This window comes from Thermobia domestica, chromosome 2 (assembly GCF_964235325.1).
Source record: "Thermobia domestica chromosome 2, izTheDome1.hap1.1, whole genome shotgun sequence".
NCBI lineage: Eukaryota > Metazoa > Arthropoda > Insecta > Zygentoma > Lepismatidae > Thermobia > Thermobia domestica.
Genome location: NC_137455.1, coordinates 351,165,219 through 351,185,784, shown reverse-complemented (window position 1 = coordinate 351,185,784; position 20,566 = coordinate 351,165,219).

The following is a 20,566-nucleotide window of genomic DNA, read 5'->3' as shown; positions in this document are numbered from 1 at the left end:
AAAACAAACAGTAATGAAAAATATTTTCTTTGAAATGTCAAACGAAGTGATATAGGGGAGCGAGGTGAGGGGAGTCTCAATTGAAGTCTCATCAGATCACACAAGAACTAACCCATTAAATTTCATTACAAAAGATTCTTTTGCAAGTTAAAATAATTTTGCACAATGTACATAAACTTTTTAGTTGTCGTTAGAAATAAACAAAATAATAAATGTCCTAAATAACTTCATTTCTCCACTACAGCTGTAAAAATTGTTCAGAACTTTGATACTTTTGAGACATCTTTTTGGAATATTATCCTGTTGCTGTTCTTGAGATAATAATAATAATAATAATAATAATAATAATAATAATAATAATAATAATAATAATAATAATAATAATAATAATAATAATAATAATAATAATATAACTTTTGCCTCCTGAAAATAAACAGATGGTAAAGTTATGGTCGATACATTTTTGGAATTCGAAGGCATTTTAGAATGTTTGTCTATCATCTGGCTATCAGAAATAATTGATCACCATTTTCTTTACATATCTATAATTTTCTTACAGGGTAGAAACACCTCCTCGAAAGAGAGAGAGAGAAAAAAAGAGAGAGAAAGTGGCCGAACTTGGGCTATTGAACGTGAGGACAGGATGTTTACATTCGCATTGACACCTGCTGTGAAAACGGTCCCTTCATATCTCTCGGGACGAAAACAAAAGAAAAGGGTGGGCGCGGATGCCTTACCCTCGTCAAACTTCTTGACAGGTGGACTTTAATACTTATATTAAAATACTATTTTTTAATTGGCGTATCAGATATAGTTGTGATTAAAACTATTAGAGTCGTTTCTTCTCAAGGAATAAAACAAAAAAAAGTTGGTCTTTCTACCATAATTGGTTCCAAAGTTAGACATATTATAATTTGTATAAAAAGAAACTAATTTATTTATTTTTTAATAATTTATTTCTGCTAAACTAGCAGACAAATATACAATTTAAGTATTTCAACCCGTTAATAAACTTCTGTAGAATGCTGCAAAATTTTTCTTTCCCATTAGAGATACCTAGTTCCTTAGAAACTGAGGAAATTCGGTAGCCATGTTCTCCCCATAAGGTCCAATATAAAAATTTTTGTGCCGAGAAAAGGTAGATCATCCCGTTAAGGGCACTGTTCTAGTGAAATCTTTGAGTTGAATATCCTAGGATTATTCCGCTTAGGCTAAGGGAGACGATTATTAAGGAAAGTGAAGGATAATAGAACAATTAGTGGAATAAAAAGTGGGAGGAAACGGAAGTACCCAGAGAAAACCCAGGGGCACGATATTGTCCATCACAAGCTTGCTTGGCCGGGGCTCGAACCAGGGACCCCACGCACCAGAGGTAAGCACTTTACCGCTGAGCCAGCGTAACCCCCCCCAAGGCACACTGTTTAAGTTTAGACATTATTTATGCTGCCGATCTTAAGTGATGCAATTTTGATGCTTGAGAAACGTCTTTATCTATAATTAATATATTGATTTTCGTTAATTAAATACATTTTAAGGAACGAAAATTAATAAAAACAAACTTCTGTTTTTATCTCAGAATACACAGAGAATATGAGTGACAGATCATTAATACTCAAACGCTTTTAAATTTATGTTTACTGGCAAAAGGTCGAACGTTTTCAATGAACTTTCCACATACAATATAGACATTCTAACAATCAAAATACACTGTTATCTTCCAACGGTGCTTGGCACAGATACGAGCTCCTAAATACTTCAGCATAAAATATAAAAGTAATACCGTTATTACGCACACTAGAGGGGCTCATGTGAAATTTCAGGCGGAGTCGTGAAAATATAATTGATTCATTCAAATTAGTTAGCAATTAAAATTGTGGATAAAAAGAATAGAATTTCTATACTGTATTTACACATGGCAGTTTCCCCAAAAATAATTATTTACACTTTTTATTTTATTATTTTATTGTACACTCTTATTTAACTAAGAATGGTTCAACCGTGCCTTCTAATCTTACAGTCTTAATTTAACGCATCTTTTGATCGGGGCCGTGCCGTGGAAAATCAGCGCCCGGGGCGAGAGTATACGACGGCGCCCCCACACATATATTCCAAGCAATTTTTCCTATCTTTTTGTCCTTTTTTCTCCCGAATGTTTCGCCCCCTTACTTCGGCGCCCGGGGCCGTCGCCCCGCTCGCCCCCCTACGGCATGCCCTGCTTTTAATGTTATATAATCAAGAAACTATATATGTATATTTAAAGTTAGATCTCTGCTTTAATTTTAAAAGTTGATATACGCATTTTTGAAAAGCAATCTTTACCCTCGCTTATATCCAACCAATCTTTATTGATTACCTGGTTGCCGCATACTTTAGAATCTTTCTCTCTTTTTTTTCATCAAGCGTTACAGGAATCATTTGATTTTTTAAAAATAATTAATTATTAAAATTTCTCAAATATTTTATATGTACGAACCTTCAACCAAAGAAGACCACATCGAAATATAACCAACAGTAATCGATGATATAATCGTGGACATATCTATATCCATCCATCCATACATTAGAGCAGGCCCGTGCTGGCCCACCGGGACACCGGGACGTGTCCCGGTGCGCCCTCCGAAATATCACAGCATAAATAAAGGTACAAGTTTTTAGTAATAAATTATTACAGTTTTATTGGTAAAGAACCCGTGAAAGGTGCAGTGCGCTCTTTACATTAGGCGCCCTTCCGAGACCACATCAAATATGAACGATTTTATTTACTCTTCTGTATAGCACAATTCTGTACAATAAATACACACAGTTAGTGTTGGCGAAGAACCCATGAAAGGCACAGTGCGCCCTTTACATAAGGCGCCCTACGAAACATCACATTATAGATAAGTGGTTTTAGTTATCCTGTATACCAACTTTGTTTAATAAATTCTAATACTGACTGGTAGTACAGAACCTGTGAAGAATACAAGGCGCCCTTTACATAAGATACCCTGCGAAATATCACTTTTTATTTTATTTCATTTTTCTGTATTTCAGTTTTGTATTATAAATTCATACAGTTGCTATTGGCAGAGAACAGGTAAACATTATAATCACTTACAAAAATATTATAAAGTTATATAGCAATAAAACGAAACAATGTGATACATCAAGAATAGTTCGGATAGTCAAACGTACGATGCATTTATGTAATACTACATTGACACTAGTCTCTAATTTACGCTTTTTACGGCATCGAAGCTTTCACAGTCTTAATATGCATCCATATATCCGAGCATATTCATTGTTCCTGTGTGTCTTAAAGCAGTGTTCGGATAATCAGTACCTGTTGTATTTCTGAAATATAGCTGTATTAATTTCCGTAAAATGTGGTCTTCCTGTCACCACGGCACGGCGCGTCCTCAGGTTGTGGATCGAGGAGAAGGCCTCTGGGATATAGAGGTTAGCTGCAAATATACTGACAAGTGAGTAAGCAGTCGCGGACAGACAAGGGGTGATAATCCAAAGTTCGCAGAATCCTCGGATCAGAACTGATAACTTGGCACGAACACCGCAAAGTAAAATCGACATGAGATTTGGAACATGAAATATAAGAAGTCTCTATAGGGCAGGCGCGTTAAAATTTGTAAAAAATGAATTTAGAAATAGAGGTTGGACCTATTGGAATATCAGGAAGTTAGATGAGAAGGAAATGGAGGAGTCAAGTCGGGAAATTTTACGTTCTTTTACGGGGAATAAATTAAAAATTACCAACTAGAAACAGGGCTTCCCGTTCACAAACGAATACGTAATATCAGCAATTACATAGGTTGAATTTGTAAATGATAGATTTTCTTTTACTTCTCTTAAGGGTCGGTTGTGTAATATTATTGTTTTAAATGCACATGCCCCAACAGAAAATAAGGATGGCGATTTTAAAAAATACAGTTTTTATGAAAGAATAGAACGGGTATTTGATCATCTTCTGCAATACCATATGAAAATGCTGTTAGGCCGTTTCAATGTGAAGGTAGGACCAGAGGGTATTTTCAAACCGATTATAGGGAATAAATGTTTGCATAAGAAAGGTTGTGACAACGGCGTTAGACTCGTGAATTGTACAATATCCAGAAAACTTATCGTGAAGATTACAAAATTCAAACATCGCGACATTCATAAATATACTAGGACTTCATCAGATGGAAAAACACATATTCAAACTGATCATGTTTTAGTAGACAGAAAAGAACAGTCTAGCACAACTGATGTTCGGTCGTTCAGAGGAGTTGATTGTAATAGTAAGAGAGAGACTATCGTTGAATAAAGAAAGTATTCAATATCTGAAAACGGAGCTTTTTTTTTTTTAAATAGAGGAGAGTCAGGTGAAAGGGGAGCCAGATTGAAGTGTCGAATAGATTCTCGGTTTTAGAAGGTTCGGAGTGCACTAGTGTTCAAGATACTTGGTTGAAATTAGAGATAACATTAAAATTTCAGCAGGAGAAATATTGGAGCACGCAGAAATACGTAGGAATAAACCATGGTTCAACCAGGAATGTACTAAAGTAGCAGAGAAGAGAAAACAGAAGAAACTGCGTTGGCTACAAAATCCGAACGAAATAATTACATAAAATGTCATTGTCATCTGGCAGAAAACTTCTAAAACTTTTAGAACAAAGAAACGTGACTTTTGAAAGTTAAAAGTAATTAACTTGAAGATAATAATGAAAACAAAAACATTCGGGACATGTATAAATGCATCAACGAACTTAAGAAAGGCTATCAACTTTGTGCTTATATATTAAAGAAACCTAAAGGAACAGTTCTCACTTGTACAGATAGCATCTTAAATAGATGGAAAGATTTCTTTGACGATTTGCTTAACACATAGCCAAAAATTAATGCGCGGTGAGAAAGTGAAATGCATGCAGCATAACCGTATATTCCAGAACCTAACCAGACAGAAATAGAAATCGCTATTTCAAAAAGTTAAACACACATCTCTGGATGTAGACGAAATTCTGGTTGACTTAATTTTAGCTGGAGGGGAAAAATTGTAGAGCAAGATACACAAACTCATTCTCATTATCTGGAACAAGGAGGAATTACCACAAGAGTGAAGAAAATCAATCATTGTTCCAGTTCAGAAGATAAGCAATAAAACAGATTTAATAATTATCGAGGCATTTCTCTTCTGTCAACATTCAATAAATCCTCTTAAACATTGTATTAGCAAGATTTACTCCATACGCAGATGAAAATATTGGAGATTATCAGAACGGATTTAGGTAAAATCGATCAACTATCGACCAGATATTTACTATTCGACTAATACTTTAAAAGAAATGAAAGAATACATCCTGGCATATCAATTATTGACTTTAGACTCTGGTAGGAGGGAAACATTGTACATGCTTACAGAATTTGCAATACCGAAAAAGGTAGATTAATTAAGATATGTTTAAATGAATCCCAAAGTAAGGTTCGAGTAGAGAAATTCTTGTTCACGAGCTTTCACGTTGAGAATGACCTGAAACAAGGGGATGCGTTGTAGTCATTATTATTTACTTTGTTCTGGAGAACACGATAAGGAAAATCAAAGACAGCAATCAGGTCCTAGAGCTGAATAATTGTATTTGCCAGGTTATGGCGTATGCTGATGATGTTAATTTAATAGCTAATGATAGAATAATAGAAAGGAATGCAGAAATCTTAATTAACGCTTGCAGGGATATAAAATATAAAACGATAATCATGTCTGTTGTGCTGTATGGTTGCGAAACATGGTCACTGACTCTGAGGGAAAATCGCAGACTGAAAGTATTTGAAAACAAGGTTCTTAAACCAATATTCGAACTCCAAAAGGAACGGGAATGGGGAAAGACGGAAACTTCATAACGAGGAACTGCATAATTTTATACCGTTTACCAAACATTGTTAGGGTCATCAAGTCTAGGAGGCTCAAATGGTCAGTTTATATAGCAGGGTTTGAAAAAATCCGGGCTTTTTTGAAAAAGCCCAACCCACCTTGGCCCATATGGGTTTTTCGGGTATTTTAGGGTTTAATTGGTTTTTTTCGGGTTTAATCGGGTTTTTTCGAAATATTTCAATGTCTTTGGGGTAAAAGTGTTAAAATTTTATTTATATTTCAAGATTGTCATTGCCACAGCTTGCAACAATTTTCTACTCACTGCTGTTTTGAAAAAAAATGGCCGCCATTTTGAAATTTTACATTCGATCGCCGAGAAAATCTATACAGCAAATTTAGCATATCTCGTGCTTTCACCGTCAAAATTTCAACTTAAAAGACTGAAAATTGCGCTTCGTAGCGTGGATACTCGCTGGTTTGAAAAAATGGCCGCCATTTTGATATTTTACGTTGGTATACCGCCAAAATCTGTACAGGAAATTTAGTGTCTCGTGCTTGTACTCTGAAAATTTTAACTTAAAAGGCCGAAAGTTGTACCATGTAGTGGGTGTGGTAGAGGAAGACAAACGAATTGAGCTGATTTTGTGTTTAACGTCCCTTTCAGCAGCGAGGCTATATGAGACGGGACCTACTGATTAACGTGGAATCCGAACCACATGAGCTCCCTCCGAGAAGCAAACCCGGGTCCCACGCCGAAGATGCGTACAGTAACCGCATAGCCATGAAGGAGCTCAGCAGACAAACGAACAAATGTAGATGAAGTCATTCAGAAGCCTGACTGACGTTCGTCAAATTTGAATACCAAAAGGGGTCTATTAATTTAAAACAAAGATATAATTCATGTTGTATGAAATAAATAAATGTTTTAAAATGTTTTATATGAAATTAACATCTTCCAGCGTAAATAAACCTGCCATATTTACTCCATGAGAATACGGGACACCTCAGATTCCCCCCCCTCAACTTTAAAACACAATGCAATGAACTGTAGTCTGGTTATGAACAAAAGTATAATAGGCCGCGGTGGCTCAGTGGTAGAGCATTCACCTCTAGTGCATGTGGTTCCTAGTACGATTCCAACTCGCGCCAAGTGAGCTTTGTGGTGGACAAACACCTTGTGCGTGGGTTTTCTCGGGATTCTCACGTTTCCTCCCACTTTCTTCATTCCCTCATTTTATTCATTTCTCATCACCGTCACCTTGAGCATAGCAGCCATAACCGTGAGACTAAAACTAAAAAAATTCATTTCATTTATACTTTTTCAAGAATATAATAGGCGAAAGTTCACTAAGCAGCAGCTGCTTTTCTGTGTTCGTACCCTGCAATTAATTGTACAGACTGAAAATGCTTAAAAACTTGATATGCTATAAAAATGCTTTACAGGAAAACAATATGCAAATTATTTAAATCAGTGGTACAATCTACCTTCAATATTCTTCGCGCGTTTAGCAATATTTATTTACATGGCTGTTTTTGCCAAAATTACGTTCGTCAGTTTAATCTGATGAAAATCTGATTTTTCTCCTTGTGTTGTGAGTAATCGTCAGCACCAGATTTACACTTTTCTAAGACCTGGACCAAAGCACAATTCTGTGCCCCTAGCCTCTGAAAAAGATTATAATTCTTGTTAACTTATCTAATGTGTTGCTGGAGAAAAAGTCAGTCATCTTTCCTGTGTTTATAAATGTAGAAACACTCAAAGCCACCTTTTTTAATGTTCCGGAGGGTATCTGAGTTTCCATCAAGTGCAATGGAAAAAGTAGCATTCCAAATTTCGCTCGCTGTCAAGTCGAACAGGGTGGTGTAATAACATCCTCGAAACTGTTACATGCAACAGCGTACTGTTCATTCACTAATTACAGGATTCCCAGCCAATGTCAGAATTTTTTGTTTTTCACTTTTCGAATACGCTGATATTGATAGCAGAAATGAAACGGAGTTAAAATACGGGACATTTCCCTGTCCCGACTAAATTTACGGGGACGCGGGACACTCGGGCCCAAAAACGGGACTGTCCCGCTTTTTACGGGACGTATGGCAGGCTTAAGCGTAAAATAAATAGTTTTAGTGTTGAAGTATTCATTTCCGATCTTTCTTCGTTTAGTTCGGGAATTCCAAGAGCACTTCTTTCACGGCGTGTATATCAAAACTTCCACTAGTACGAAAATTTGAACTCAGCACTTGAAATAGTAAGCGCTACATAGCCTTCGGAACCCCGAGCATTAAGCTTTTTAAATTTGACAAGAATTTTTACGCTATTGCTGGTGTTGATTCTACAGAATGCTTATTTGAAGAGTAGCAACAAAGAATTAAACTAAACTGTTATTGTTAGAAAACCAAATTTTAGTTGAAGAAACTTGTGTTTTACATCAAGGTAAGAAATAATACTAATAGTTTTACTAATGTATTTACATATGTACTATTAGTACCGGCACCTATGACCTTAAACCCGTCAAACGTATGAGTGATAATGTCCCTCGGTGTCGCCAAGTCGACGAGCACACTATTCACGGAAAATATTTTCTAAAGTACAAAATTGCTTATTTCACTTCAAATAGGCTATAAGCATAATCCATACATTAATTTCTTCTATAACTATCTCAAGCTAAGGTAAGTTTTTCTTTTCTTTTTTTTAAATTCATTTAGTGCATTCAGAACTTTATAAAGGTCTTATGTTGAATGTTGTATACTTTAACGTGAAAGCCTCTAATTCGCCCAAGGAAAGTCTAAAATCTGATAAAAACCACTTTCAATGTGATCGCCTTAGTTGTACCAATAATATACTAACAAATAGCTCAAAAACCCAGGTGGGTTTTAAAGTGGGTTTTTTCAAGTGGGTCCAACCCGAAAAAAAACACTTGGGCAAACCCTGTTATGTAGACAGAATGGAAGAAATTAGAAACGCTTTCGAAGTTGTAATTGGAAATCCAAATACGAAAATGACCGTTAGGAAGACCGAGGCGCAGATGAGAGGACAATATTAAAATGGTTCTCACAGAGATTGAAATATAAAGTAGAAACTGGGTTCAGTTGGCTAAGGACAGAAATCAATGGAGAGCTTTTGTAAACGCGGCAATGAACCTCCTGCGTCCATTGGCGTGCTATATTAAGTTGTTGATACATTTAGCTTCTTTTTATTTGACAGAAATGTTATTACAGGAACTAAAAAGTTTTTCTGTAGTAAAGAGGATTTCGATTCGAGGTTAAAATGGCACCCATACTTTCTTTCAAAGTCTCTCTCTCTCTCTCTCTCTCTCTCTCCCTATATATATATATATATATATATATATATATATATATATATATATATATATATATATATATATATATAATTCCCGTTTGTATGGGCGCCCTTTTAGTAGACTTGTCCACCGCCCTCATTAGTATCCCAGCACGGCCCTGCATTAGAGACCTGTTATTTCTTTGGGCCGGGCCGACACTGATTTCTCTTCAGGTCGGGCTGGGCTGGGGCCTATTAATTGCAATTCTTTAATAATTATTGACTTTCATTAAACGATAATTGGAATAAAGCCAAACGTTGAAGAAGTGTGCCCGTGAAAAATGTTACAAAATTAAACTTTTAAAATTTATCGGGCCCGGGCCGGGCTTGGGCCAAAAATTTTAAAAACTTATCGGGCCGGGCCGGGCTCGGGCCGAAAATCTCCAAAACTTTTCGGGCCCAGGTACACTCATGTCCAAAATTATTGTCGCATATCTGTAAATGTGCTGTTGTAAGAATATAATTTGATAACGAATTCGCACGGTATTTCTTATAATGTTAGTATGTGTATAATCGGCAAAGACATGTATGTGGCAAATTTCATGTCAAAAGAGCAGTAAATAAGAACAATAAAACGAAAATAAAACTTTCTTGTACATTTAGCAACATTTTGTTTTACTTATTCTAATTTTCATATTTATAATTCTTTTCCTATGAAATTTACCACAAATAGACATTTCCCGATTATACACATAGTATGAGTAATACAAGTATCCTGCAAAATCATTATCAAATTATATTCTTACAAGAAGCCAGTTATAGATATGCGACAATCATTTTGGACATGAGTGTACATTCGGGCTGGATTGGGCACGGGCCGAAAAATTCGACCCGTGCACGTCTCTACCATACATACAAATCAAATTGAGAACATACTCTCCTTTTAAGTTGAAAGAAAAAAAAGTAGTTAACACAGAAAACTAAGCATTTCCAAGGGAAGCCCCTGGTGCTAAGTAATCGGTGATGGAACTTATGATATTTTTGATTTTCACAAATACAGTATAGTGCATACCCACTCCCGTATATGCTTGATCTTTTCATAAATTTAAGATGACTATAAGCTGTGCTACTCTGTTTAAGCACCACTACATATTCATCATCATCATCATCATAGGTATTCTGCCTTTATTGGCAGGTCACTTGCCGCAGCTGAGAAGCTTCCATTCTCCACGGTCCTCCGCTAACCTCTTCGTCTTCGCGTATGATCCTTCTGTTTTTATATCATCCATTAATTGTAGTCTCCTTCGCCCCCTCCCTCTCTTTCCCGCCACCATACCCTCTAGGACGTCCCCTCATGATACAATCTCTTCTTAGGCAATGTCCCAACCAGTTTCTCTTCCTCTTCCTAATAATATCTAAAAGTGTTCTTTTCTCACCCACCATTTCTAACACTTTCTCATTCGTTTTCCGCTCGACCCAACTAATTCTTTCCATTCTTCTCCACGCCCACATTTCGAAGGCTTCCAGTCGATTTTCGTCACCTTTACGTAATGTCCACGTTTCCGCCCCATAAAGTACAACACTCCACACGAAGCATTTTATGAGTCTTTTTCTCAACTCTTTATTCAAGGTCCCACAAAACAGACTTTTCTTCCTCCTAAAGGCTTCTTTCGCCATTCCTATCCTTGCTTTTATTTCACGTTCGCATTTCATGTCATTACTAAGAACACTATCCAGGTATCGAAAACTATTCACTTGTTCTATTTTCTCCCCTCCTACTTTTATATTTGACACAGACCCCTTCGTTCCAAACACCATGGCTTTTGTCTTTCTAACATTTATTTTCATCCCATATTCTTCAAAGCCCTTTCTCATTTTTTCTAACATTTTATTGATTTTCTTTTCAGATTCTGCAACAAGCGCCATATCGTCTGCAAATCTTATGCATCTAATCATTCTACCTCCTACCGAAATGCCATCATCATCATGTAGGCTCTTTTTCACTATCTCTTCTAGATAGACATTAAATAGTGTTGGCGAGAGGCAGCATCCACTACATATTTGTAAGTAATAAATACGAACTAACGACTATAAGAAGCTAATCGACTGCACAAGTAAAATACACAATCTAGACTTATTGCATTTTTTGTCTGTTTGATAAATGGTCTTTCTAATTCATTGAAATATTAATATGTAAGAATTTACGACGTAATATATATATAGGTCAATGCGAGATTCGACAGCAGAAGAAACATTTTATTTGTAAAAAAGAAAAAGAAAAATGATGAGAAGTAAAAAGAAATGTCCTAAATTCAGACTTAATTCCATACGTAGTGTATTATTTTGCTGCAAGAACTGAATGTTAGGCAATATTATTGTTGCTTCCTCGCCTTCCATTTTGACTTTGGTAGTAGTTCAAGGACAGCTACTTCTTTAAGCGTTCCATCAACAACATGCTATAAATATGTAAGTGCATGTGTATACTCAATTAACATCCTGTAATCAAAATAATTCCGTACAAAGATTTACTGAAAACTCTTTGGATTGCAAAATACTACTGGAAAACGGTCACAAAAGACAATTAGAAAGGTAACACATATTATTTGACCTTGACATGAGATGTTCCATTTCTAATGTTTACTTTATTTATTTCCTTAGGCCCCAATATTAATATAAGAGTAAATGTTTCAAGAACTTATTTATAGGCTGTAACATCACAAAAACAAAGCACGTGTGTTACAATAATGCTGAAAGTGTTCACACAGTGCAAGGACAAAGCAGACTTATCCCCAAGTCAGAGATAAGAAGCAATAGGTACATCTTTCTTCACTATTTTACATAAAATTAAAACGAGATTTCCGAATGGGTTCAAAAGGGCGATGTCCAAACTCACGAACACGGATCTGGGCCTAAATTTTCTTTCTGCCAGAAAATTTTGTCTGTGGTTTTTATTTCCTAAAAGTTTTCGGACCACCTGGCTCCTACAAGACAAGATAAGCCCTAACGATTTTATATCTGCAGGGAATTTCTTTTATATGTCATGTTCTATGGATTCGAATAGTAATATAATTTCCATCGACTCCCATACTGTAACAGTTATGTAATTTAGGCCTAATGGGTTAATCCCTGGACAAAAGTCTGCAGTTATAATAAAGAATCTTCTACAATAAAGACCTAAAAGTCAGTTATAATAAAGACCTAAAAGTCGTTTTACTTTTCATGCTCTTAACCTACGTATTTTCCTAACAAAACATCGTGGCCTCTACAAAAATATTTATTTCCAGTGTGGCAGTAAATGTATTAACTGATTGATATACATTTACGTCCTCTGTCAACAGAAATGTTATAGGACGATATCTAAAGTTTAAAGCAAGATCTGAACCTGTGTAGAGTGTTATACAGGGTGGTGCGGATCAGACTAACACTAAAATTGACTATTCTGCAGGCGCAAACGCTTGGAGTGGGTTGCTGGTGACGGATTGGAAGAGGACAGGATGCAATTTCATAAGAACACCATAACAGTTACATTGGACATCTGGAGTGTTGGAGTGTTGAACAATGTGTTTTCTGTGTTCATACTTATTACTAAACGAAATAAATTATTAAAGAGCACCGATTGTTCGGACAATATTTCATTATTTGCTGGCATTGCATCAAGAAAGGTCTCTGTTCTTATGAAATGGCATCCCATCCACTTCCCATCCCCTACTCGCAACCCACTCCAAGCGTTTGCGCCTGCAGAATAGTCAATTTTAGTGTTAGTCTGATCCGTGCGCAATATTCAGCTTGTCAGTCTCCTGCCTCCCCCCCCCCCAGTGCACTCTCTCAGGATTCGAGGATCGTACGTAGGACATCCATCAATGACACACGTGCTAGCCACTAGACAGCGAGGAGGACTTGGAATGTTTGAGATCTTACGCCCTTTTCAGCAACAAAAAACAGTATAGCAGTGAACGTTCAGTTTAACATGGTATTCTCTCACACATGAGCTCCTACTGGAATCAATTTCTTAGCCTCCCGAATAATAATAATAATAATAATAATAATAATAATAATAATAATAATAATAATAATAATAATAATAATAATAATAATAATAATAATAATAATAATAATAAACAAGCTACCAGGAAGGATAACCGAACATTTCTTTGTAATTCAGGATACAAATCCAGAGCACAATAAATACCTAGACAGTGGTGTGTAGGCTTAGTATTTGATCAAGACAAAGTGTTCTCACAGATGCTGTTGTATAAATCTATCTCTCAGATAGTACTAATCTGATAAACTCAGAATTTGAATTTTATTGTTTTTAAAAATATTGATATATTATTTATTTAAACATATTTCTGGGGATTACCGGTATCTATGCTTTAAGCTCGTCAGGTATATGAGGCATGGCATTCCTCAGCGAGCACGCTATCCAGGCTAGGGGGAAGGAAAGAAGCGACATAGACCTGCATGTTAGATACCATCCCGGCACTTGCCCGGTGTAAATGAGGAAAACCCAAGAAAATCTCACTCACAATGCCCGAGAATGACCTCACCGGGAATCGAACCCGAGACTTAAATATACTGGAACAATTAAGTTTTGAAACTTACGTAAACCTCTCACCACATGAACACAATTACTAGTCGTTTTTCTTTTAGTTTAACATTAATGTCATCTGTGGAACAATTCTAGAAAATATTTGAAATCTGTATATCGCTGTTTAATCCAAACAGCCGTTGTTTATCTGTAGCCAGGCGTGCGCGTCAATAGAACGCAAAATTTGCGTTTTAGTTTGCGTTATTCAATATCACATATGACATCAGTGACGCAAATTTCGCGTTTTGGAATAATTTATCTTCCGCAAATTTTATCACAGATTCACAACCAAAAGTTCTTTGTGCATATTTTGGGTTGCGTTGTGGTATGCAAATGTTGCAAAGAGTGGTATGCGTCTTCAACGTAAGCGAAAAGCTACTCCCAGAGGCGTAGAGCGATCGAAAATTTTGGAGTAGCATTAATTTCTACAGAAGAATCATGACAAAAAAAAAGCCACTTCATTTATATTTGAAGAACATAGAAATTTACTTAATACAAATGTGAAAATACGAATTTACTTAATACAGCAGGAAGGGTAGAACGAGAAGGATTTTGTCTTCTTCTGTCTAGTGGTTCTCAGCCGATGTGTCGCGACCCACAGGTTTGTCACTCATCCCCCTAAGATGTGTCGCGAAATTTTAGAATTTAAAAACACGAAGGATTTAATAATAATTAGTTAAAATCGAGAGAGCCTGTAGCAGTCAACATCTCCAGTGGTAGAAATAATGCTCAGTGCTATATAGAATCATTCTGGGGCTGAGAAGTGAAGTAGTATAAGTGATAACAAATATTAATTTCACAGGAGAAGCGAAAAGGTGTTTTCAAGACAATATTTTTTGTTGAATTGCTTCGATTATTTTTTGTCGGAAAAATTGTTTACTTCTTGCGTTCCAGTTGTTCACTTATAAAAACTTTCCTAGTGTCCTTCTTACTAATGTAAGAAAAAATATGATAACTCAATATCGGCCTAAAAGTGATTTGGCATAGTTTACTTCTCAGCCCCACCATTATAAAAAATAATTTGTTTCACTATTATAATAGATATTATTATTATTATTATTTATAACAAAAATATCAAACAACAGTGTCGCTATGTTCTGTAATTTCACTAAAGTGTGCTGCCAGTCAAAAAGGTTGAGAACCACTGTTCTAGTCAACAAAGAAGAATTCTTCTCCCATTATATGCACCAAATCTTTCCTACACCCGGCTAAGTCGAAACGTTTATGTAATATCTTCCATTTTTTAAGTTATGTATTTGGTCTTCTTGTTCTTTCATTTGTAATTCTGATTCTTTCGGAAACTGACTGCATTGTTCCTCTGGAATAAAACGAAATGCATTATACAGGTGAGATGTGAACATAGTTGTATACATTTTGTACCTTGCGACGATTGACTCAGAAGTAGATATTTCAAGAGAGAAGGTTGGACGCACGTGCCCCCCAAACGTTGCGCCCTTGTTATTCATACATGCAACAGACTAAACAAATGTTAAAAGTGTTTTAAAGGAAATAAAAGTTTAACAAGTGCTGAAAACAGAGATTGTTAGGACTGCTGAATACTGATGTTGAGATCCTACTTTTGCACGTACCTTGATTATAATTTGTATATAGACTGTATGTACTTTACTCTTTGTGTTCGCGTGGTGTACAAAAGGTTATGTCAACAACTGTTGAGTGGTTAAGTTTATTTATAGCTTATTATGTAGGGTTGTACTGAGACTTCAAATAAACAAAGAGGCCTTGTAAGGTAGATTTTTAAAATGTTAGCCACTATTACATTTTGTCTTTATAATGGGATTCACAGGGTCATCTTGATGTTCTAGAAAGAAGCCTGGTAATAATAATAATAATAATAATAATAATAATAATAATAATAATAATAATAATAATAATAATAATAATAATAATAATAATAATACAAACATAAAAATCTCGGCATGAGATGATAGAATTAGCAAGACTTTTGGATAAGTTTTCCCGGAAACATTAAAAAAAAAAGTTCTTTCAAAAATAAACCACGAGGAAGAAATTACTGACAAAACCCGAGTAAGTGATGATGGTGATAAGGATATATTCTTGTTTGTTAAAATAAATGTCGGGACTACATTCACATTGCATTACGAACTATGGCACGTTAAATTTTTTCAAGTCTCAATTTGTAATTTTTCAAAATTAAATTAAGACGATATTCTATGATGTCATTACAGGTATTCTGCCATTATGGCAGTTCACTTGCCACAAATGAGAATTTTCATGCATCACGCTTCTCGGTTGATTTCTTCTCGCTGGATGGAACAATTTTTCGGTGGCCTCGCGTAGCGTAGTCGCTCACGCTCTCTCGCTTTGGTGCAAATCGTCTCGGGCTCGAATCCTGGCAGGCAACACTCGGTCGGACACTCTGAGTGAGGTTTCTCCTGGGTTTTCTTCATTCACACTGAGTAAATACCGGGATAGTACCTACCATAAGCGGAACCCAGACCGCTTCCTTCCTTCCCGAAGTCCTCTGGCAATGTAATCGTCGATGGGCGTCATCACTCACACGTGACAGGTTAATATGGTTATAGATGCCGACAGCTCAGAAATCTAACTCCTAAAGATATACCACATTGACTTGATCCTTAGTCTTGTGTTGCAAGCGCTGCTATCGGCTGACGGAATTCCACTCCCTTTCTCTCGCTTAACAACAGTTGAACCCTTATTGGCTCAACGCGTGGGTGTGTGAGGGTGTGAGCTTTAGTTCGCATTTTTGCCACGACTCAAGACATTTTGGCAGCACAGTAGTTCCAATAATTTTCTAATTTAATGCCGTCCATCAATTGTAACCTCGTTCGCCCTTCCTCTCTTTTTTTTTCTTTCTTTCTTCCATCGGATGTTATATACTGTATTACCACGTCCCTCAGAATACAGTTCATTTTGAGCCAATGTTCAACCAATTTCTTTTCCTCATTTATTTTATCACATATACAATTATTCCTTTCTCTCATCCGATTTTTAACACTTCATCTATCGTTTTTTGTTTGATCCACTCAATTTTCTCTTTTCTTCCCTATACAGGCCGGTAGCCAGCCCAAAAATGTAGGGGGGCCGGTATAAGTTAGGGGGAAGCGATCCAATCATAATATAGTTCATCACCATATTTTAGTTCATTTGCAAGCCTACCGTGAAACTTTTAGGGGGGCGCCTCCCCGTAGTCCCCCATTGGATACGGGCCTGTCTCTATACCACTTTGTAATGTTCCAGATCTCTTTCTTCGCTTTGCGCACTGTTCCTATTTCTACTCATACAGTACAATGCTTCATTCTGTAGGTAGAGAGTTCGGGCCCAAACCATGTTGTATATATATGTGACCTTTATCTTCCTCAATGTTGCTCCAAAAATTAATAAATACTTATTTGTACCGTATTTGAGGGATTTTGGATACGAAGGGGACAAGTTTTTTGCCCCAAAAAACAAAATTGACACTATTAATCGTCACAGGGTTTCAAAATTTGGATTCTGTGTAACAAAATACATCGAATCCATTACTTGGGGTCTACCGAACAGAACTTTTTTTGTTTGTTTGTATAATTGAGTCGCATGTATCCTCCCTACCCAAAATCGCTCAAGTTTTTAGCTCATAACAAAGAACTGACACAATCGATCTTCCTCGGGTTTCAAAATTTGAATTCTGTATAACAAAATACATCGAATCCATTCCTTGGGGTCTACCGAACAGAACTTTTTTGTTTGTTTGTATAATTGAGTCACATGCATCCTCCCTACCCAAAATCGCTCAAGTTTTTAGCTCATAACAAAGAACTGACACAATCGATCTTCCTCGGGTTTCAAAATTTGAATTCTGTATAACAAAATACATCGAATCCATTACTTGGGGTCTTCCGAACAGAACTTTTTTGTTTGTTTGTATAATTGAGTCACATGCATCCTCCCTACCCAAAATCGCTCAAGTTTTTAGCTCATAATAAAGAACTGACACAATCGATCTTCCTCGGGTTTCAAAATTTGGATTCTATATAACAAAATACATCGAATCCATTCCTTGAGTCTGCCGAACATAACTTTTTTGTTTGTTTTGTATAATTGAGTCCTATGTATCCTCCCTACCCAAAATCGATCAAGTTTTTAGCTCATAACAAAAAAACTGATACGATCGATCTTCCTGGGGTTTCAAAATTTGAATTCTGTATAACAAAATACATCGAATCCATTCCTTGGGGTCTTCCGAACAGAACTTTTTTGTTTGTTTGTATAATTGAGTCACATGTATCCTCCCTACCCAAAATCGCTCAAGTTTTTAGCTCATAACAAAGAACTGACACAATCGATCTTCCTCGGGTTTCAAAATTTGAATTCTGTATAACAAAATACATCGAATCCATTCCTTGGGGTCTTCCGAACAGAACTTTTTTGTTTGTTTGTATAATTGAGTCACATGTATCCTCCCTACCCAAAATCGCTCAAGTTTTTAGCTCATAACAAAGAACTGACACAATCGATCTTCCTGGGGTTTCAAAATTTGAATTCTGTATAACAAAATACATCGAATCCATTCCTTGAGTCTGCCGAACATAACTTTTTTGTTTGTTTTGTATAATTGAGTCCTATGTATCCTCCCTACCCAAAATCGATCAAGTTTTTAGCTCATAACAAAAAAACTGATACGATCGATCTTCCTGGGGTTTCAAAATTTGAATTCTGTATAACAAAATACATCGAATCCATTCCTTGGGGTCTTCCGAACAGAACTTTTTTGTTTGTTTGTATAATTGAGTCACATGTATCCTCCCTACCCAAAATCGCTCAAGTTTTTAGCTCATAACAAAGAACTGACACAATCGATCTTCCTCGGGTTTCAAAATTTGAATTCTGTATAACAAAATACATCGAATCCATTCCTTGGGGTCTTCCGAACAGAACTTTTTTGTTTGTTTGTATAATTGAGTCACATGTATCCTCCCTACCCAAAATCGCTCAAGTTTTTAGCTCATAACAAAGATCTGACACAATCGATCTTCCTCGGGTTTCAAAATTTGAATTCTGTATAACAAAATACATCGAATCCATTACTTGGGGTCTTCCGAACAGAACTTTTTTGTTTGTTTGTATAATTGAGTCACATGTATCCTCCCTACCCAAAATCGCTCAAGTTTTTAGCTCATAACAAAGAACTGACACAATCGATCTTCCTCGGGTTTCAAAATTTGAATTCTGCATAACAAAATACATCGAATCCATTCCTTGGGGTCTGCCGAACAGAACTTTTTTGTTTGTTTGTATAATTGTCACATGTATCCTCCCTACCCAAAATTGATCAAGTTTTTAGCTCATAACAAAAAAAACCTGATACGATCGATCTTCCTGGGGTTTCAAAATTTGGATTCTGTATAACAAAATACATCGAATCCATTCCCTGGGGTTCAGTGCACATGACTTTTATTTGTGTGTGTGTGTGTGTGTGTGTGTGTGTGTGTGTGTGTGTGTGTGTGTGTGTGTGTGTGTGTGTGTGTGTGTGTGTGGCTGTGTAATTTTATATTTTCCATCTTACTGACGGTAAGAAGTGCATTTACCCTTTTTTAGTAAAAACTGAAAATGCCTTCTATCAATGCAGTATTAAGCATAACACAAACATAGTAACATTATACCCCTGTGTTTATCGAAACTTCATGCATATAAAGCAGTCCATTGAAATTGTAAAACATACGAAAGAACATTTTTCAAGGTGACATTCCATGAGAAATCTTCAGTTTCCTAATAAAAACAAGAACTCAAATATGTGGTGCGTGTCTGTTCTTCTACCCTTTATATAGTCTTTGGTTGTCGTGGAGGAATTAACATCCTCAAGCCCAATTAAACTCAATCATGAGAAACCCAACGAACAGTGTTGCCAAGCGCAGCTGAATCTCATGTCTAAAAAAGCATGTAATCATATCACTAAACAATGGTTTACACACGAATAGCTTAATCCCTCACTTTACACTTGTATCTCCTGCTCAGTTGACAACTCAATTAACGTTTTAAAAAAATACAAAGGTTATATACAGGGGACCTTGCACGCATCTTTCTTCAATGGTGTATATTAACAAATCCTTATGTAAAACGTTTTTCTTGTCCTTTTTAACACAAATCAATTCAAAACGATCATTTGACTATACATGACGATTCAGGGGCGGATCCAGGACCGACTTCTGGGGGGGGGCGGTGAGTTGTCATACTGCTACTTTTAAGGTCTCCAAAATTCGGGATGGGTTTATTTATATATATAAAATAAGAAAGTTTCCTCTTCTCGGGGGAGGGGCGATCGCCCCCCCTGGATCCGCCCCTGTGACGATTTGTGTGTCTGTGTGTGTGTTCATCAATATACAGTGAGTACATGTAATAGAAAAAAGCAGCCTACAGTTACAAATATTATATGAGACTAACAAATAGAGCATTCTAGACACTCACAGGCGTAACTAGAGGGGAGCCAGAGGTGGGTAGGCTCCCCCTAGATCACCGTTGGTGTATAATCTGAAACTGCACTTTTTCTCGCAATTTTGAGAAGCAAGGGGGTCATGCTTTCCTAGCAAAATATCCTAGTACCGCCAATGCACACACTAGCGTGCGTGTGTAAAATAGTATGAAAATTGCGACCGTATAACAAAAGATTTGCTACTATGGTTCTTTCAACAAATAAATCAAGATTCCATAAGTAAACTGTTGAAAGATGATATACCAAACCCGAATTGGTGTCTGATATTTGCTATTTTGTAAACGAAACACTTCTGAACTACTGGATTAATCTCTCTGCACATGAAAAATTAAGCATTTTTTGTTAAGTGGCCCCCAAGGTCTCCGGACCTTACTCTCTGCGACGTTT